This window comes from Lepeophtheirus salmonis, chromosome 4 (genome assembly GCF_016086655.4).
Source record: "Lepeophtheirus salmonis chromosome 4, UVic_Lsal_1.4, whole genome shotgun sequence".
In the NCBI taxonomy this organism is placed as follows: Eukaryota; Metazoa; Arthropoda; class Copepoda; order Siphonostomatoida; family Caligidae; genus Lepeophtheirus; species Lepeophtheirus salmonis.
Window position 1 is genome coordinate 18,197,034 of NC_052134.2, and position 5,247 is coordinate 18,202,280.

General features: G+C 28.7%; 1 long non-coding RNA gene across 1 annotated transcript; it reads left to right on the plus strand.

Annotated features, from left to right (window-relative positions):
• The first annotated feature begins 223 nt into the window (after positions 1–223).
• LOC121116948 (uncharacterized) lies at positions 224–948 on the plus strand. Its single transcript, XR_005863987.2, has 2 exons — positions 224–440; positions 498–948. It is a non-coding gene; the product is annotated as an uncharacterized lncRNA (long non-coding RNA).
• The last annotated feature ends 4,299 nt before the right edge of the window (positions 949–5,247 follow it).

Sequence of the window (5,247 nt, forward strand, 5' to 3'; positions counted from 1 at the left end):
AGTTAATGGGTATCTTAAATCATACAACAAATTAGAGTACAAAACCTTAAATTCACTCAAATATGTCTATGAAATGAACTGTATGTATATATATATATATATATGAAGTAAAAACTACATTTAATATATTTTCTCCTTTTCTTGATTTTTGTTTAAAATTGTTTTTATGTTGAGTCATCACATATATGTATATACAAGTGTCTCTCCTTTGTTTTAGAAAATAGTTATAGAGTAATAAGAGACCCCAAATGCATGGAAAATGAAGTCACAAAATAACTAACAAGTAAGAGAGTGGACGGAAAGAAGCGTACGCCATACTATTAAGAAGACGAACGAAGACCCTCTCCCTCTCTCAAGAATTAACGAACCAAAGAAAAGGCTTTGATTCAGTTGAGCTATCGACAGTCACTCACTAACTATACGAAAGAGGGAACTTAGAGGTATTTCCACAATCATAATTATATACAATAACAACTCCTTAACATAATCACAAACAGCAACGACAAGACAATGGAATCCACAGATTGGGGCTACGCTTACGAAAAGTACTCTGAACAACAACGACACTTAAATGATGGAGCTACAGATCCCAGCCCTGCATCAAATAGTTCATCACCATCGAATAATAATAACCATCACTTAACAGATATTGGGAAATTCATCAAGAGAACAATCTCCCTTCAAAATATTAAACGGTCTCCCCTAACTAAACAAACGAGCTTTCGAACCCGAGAGTCTACTGAGTCCTTGGACACAAAAAGAAAGAAGCCCCCTCCACAGTTTTGGTGGTAAAATAACCTTATTAAATAATTGTATTGTTATATAGCTATTATTTTTTTTAACTTAATATTATGTTTTATTATTAAATATTATAAATTTGTAATGTTGTATATGATATTTTTTTTACATTCAAATATATGTGATAATTTGTATAAAATGAGTCTGTAATTATGGATTGCATCATGTATTATTTATATTTTTTTGCAAAGAATCAAATAATGAATATTTTTTATCCGGAAATGAGTTTATAAAACATTCGCACACATAATGTTTATAATGATTTATATTGTAGATATATACATTATATACAATATACATTGTAGATTCTTTGATATCTATTTATATTTACATATTGTCCCATGCAATTTGTATAATACCATAATTGCATCATTGCAGATTTTGATATCAATTAATGGAATAATATTAGTATATATACTTAACATTTAACTATTACATGTTATATCGTCGTGAATGGACACAACGAGAGGTTTGTGCCTAATTATTGTTTTGCTTTGCTCTCTCGAACAATCATAATTGATGTATTGATATATGTATATATATATATATATCTCGTGGTTGCTCGTATATCCAAGGTCAATTGACTTAAAACCATGAATTATTATTGACTTTATGTCTCTAAGGGTCAATTTAACATAAGTAGATCTTCATGTTTCCGTGAATTTCTCAACAATTGTACACAGGTCAAATAGAGTTTCAATAAGATGGTTGATTACTATATTCATAATTAAGCTGATTACTTAAAATAATTTAGTAATTCTCATAATGAATGTATCTTATTAGGGTTCAGTAATACGTGGAAAAATAGTTAATCCATACACCTATAAATCAATAATAATTATATTCGTAATTTGACGCATTTAATTGATTTACGATGTGATTTTTATTGTATTATAAGGGTTGCGACTTAAGTTGAGGTAAGTGAACAATAATAATGCCTGCAATTGATATGTGGTTCCACTGGCTCAATCTTTAAGCAACTTTTTATTCGTAATACATAATAAATAAATACTCATTACACTAATCAAATCACTTTTACCAACTCTTCCTTCAAATCAACTCTATCTCAATATTTATCGCTAACCTACTTATCTCTAAACCTTTTCTCTTCCAAAAAGAGACGGAAAAATTTCGTAAGAAGTTGCCAATTCTTCTTAGTAGTTATGGGCACAGACTATAAGTAGGCTACGCGACATTTTTTATTCTAGTATGGGCGTTGAGGATGTCATGAATATTACTCGATAACTAGCAACGCAACATCTATAATTTAACCCTTTTAATTGAATTAACAAGGAAAATTATGCAAGGGGTAAAAAAATTGGATATATCATGAGCGAAAATGATAAAAAAATCATCTGGAGTTTTATAAAATGGTATCATTTGCGGGGGGGAGAGTTTTCACGTAACCTAGGAAATATCTTTGAACTAACAAAAGTGTTTGGTCACTCTGTTTCACAGCTTTGGGTTTACATATGTATACATTATACATACTTCGTGTATAAATAAAGCATTGCTCACTCCTCAATAAGAGCTAAAACTCCAGTTCAACCAATCAATTTAGCATAAGAATTGATATCTGACGAAAAAAATTATACATATACTCTGACATGCTCAAAAAGCTAAATATTTATAGTAAATTTTTTTGGGATATTTAATTACTTTAATGTCAAATAATCTGATATTTAACCAATTATGTATTTGATTTTGAAAGATACAAAGGGAAGCCTGCTGACATTGTCTTTTTCATTTGATCTAATTGGCATGGCTTACAAATGAATTATGTACAATAATTATATATGCACATATCAATATGTATGTATTAAAACATAAGATTGAATTAAATAAAAGATAAAAAACATCAAGTAATTACTTTGCTGATTTCACCCCCAAATATAATAATAGCACTCATGTACAGAAGATGCGAATTCTAATTACTAAAAGTAACATATGCTAATTTAATTTGATTATGTACATACATTTTTGATAATAATTTTAATTTCCAAGATGTTGCTCATAAATATACATTGAGATAAAGTTAACAAAGACGACAAAGACGTTGTAGTATTTTTTATAAGTCGATATTAGCCAAGTTAATATTACATAGAGCAATGATTTTACTTCTCTTCCTTATTGGTTATAATAATTTTATGAGACCGATTTTGATGTGTCAATAAATTGGCTCTTTAAAAGTAAATGAAACACAACAGTTACATCTAACTAGGTTTGATATTGAGCACGAAATGAGCACCGTTCATGCTTTTGTCCATTTTTGAAGACCCAAGCACTTTAAAGGAAAAAATCTTTCAACAGCGTTCATTTAGCCACTCATTTCTATACGTCTTTTTTATTGTTCTCCAAAGACATTTTTATACTCTGGGACCAAAGCTAAAATTCAAGGACGAAACGACTACTTTGCAATCAACTTTATTTCAAATTTAGTTATGTACAGGAACTTGATGGCTTTCCCAGAAGTACATGACACAAAAATATTGATTTTCAATGAAATCTTCTTTTAGCTCTATCTTTTTTTTTAATTGTAATTTTTGAATTGTTTTCAAAAATTCTGATTTGTTGCTTTGAAACCTCGCTAAATTCTATTTTCAAACTTCTTCACGATACTGTTTTTTGCAAAGCAGGACAAAAGAAAAAACTGGATTTGAATTGTGTTCAAAAAGGAATTTCAGTTACTTGGCTTGAAAATAAAGTTCAATTTTTGTTCATAAATATAAACTATGCAGTAATTATGTATTGTAATAAATAATAATAGTAAAAATTCAAAAATATATTTATTACTATACAATAACTATCAAACATAGCCAACAAGAAGTTTAAAATATATTATAGCATTTAAAAATGTAATTATCAAAGTATAAAAAAAATCAATTGCCACTAAGCTCATTTCAGAAATCAAAAAATTTAAATAACTTTACAATAGCCTTTTAAATCTTATTTAGCTTATTATAAACCGTTTATATAATAATTTTATAGGATGTTCAATAATTGGATTCAGTTGGATCATATCAGTTAAATTAAATTCAAAATTTGAAACCAAATATAAAGGTAATGAATTACTTTGGTTTATGTGCTGAAGTCTTTTTACTTTTTGAAGTCAAAATATGAAAACAATATAAATTAAGAGGGAATATTAAGTATTTAAAGTTATATTAATATGGATTTGCACAAAAAATACAGGAAGACAAGATTTTTTAATAACAGAAAAGCTAAGATGGCCACTCTGGATCATCATCTACGATATTCTTCTAGTATGATATCAGTTTATTTTCTTTGAGAAAAAAATTAACTCCTATATGATATATCCCTATATTTCTGTACGCTTATGCTGATAGTAATAACTTTTCTTCGAAATCCTCTGCGTGCTTGATTATAAAGATATTGTAGATATATATTGTAGTGACAAGTATATTCTTTGGTAAATCCCTTGTATATATTACTATATTTAAATTCAAGTAATTCAAAATTTACAGCATTAAGAACATAACTAAACGTTAATTCATATTGGCGAGGCTTGGTGGCAGGAAAATGAAGAGCGACATCTTGCTAAAAAAATTATTACGCTGCACCATTCTTTCTCCTCAGGCTAACGGTTGCGTTTCCCTAATTGGTTAAATGTTTTACTTTCTAATATAATGATATTTGAACAACTACTGTCATCTCTTAGTTGGGATGGTGACTTTTGTAACTCGTATTTTGCCCTTGTCCTTTTTTTCCACATGGTGGGGCTATAGGTATTATTAATTATTCTATAACTAGGAATGGGGAAAACGTAGAGAGCTTTTGTTTATTTATTGTTCATTCTTTAATAGATTATTGCGTTATAAACACAATAGTGAATGATGAGTTTTGACCTACTTTTGGTTTAATTTAAACAAAATGCATAATAAAGTAATTATTACGTATATATTTTTTAATGTAATTTTACAATATTTCCCCCGGACTAATAGAACTTTAAATACTCAAGGTTCTCCTCTCTATAGTAGTAATATATTTTATCCCTCCAGCTGATATTTACAAGGTTTTTAATTCAGGGTACTATAAGGCTTGCTCACCCCTTCTCCTCGGGCTCTACAAAATGGCCTTCCTTGTCTATAACTAAATTCTTATCCTCCATGAATTCACAAATGGAATTGATAAGGTAAAGGGAAGAAAAAAAATAATCACGTCATGATCAAGTGACGTCATTTTTGGTACCTCAGAATGAATTTTTTTCTTTCCAAATAACATTTGTACAAAATTGATGACGTGGTCGTCTATTTTTAAATGACTTTACATCTCTTGAGTTTTTCACAAATAATGAAAATTGTACAACCAGGATCTTATACAAAAACCATTTCTTCGAAAGAGGGATTCCCATTTATTCATGGAAAGTTTTTATTCTAATGTTTGTACATTCTTATTCTTGTAAATATGAATGTATACGAGGTTTTATCA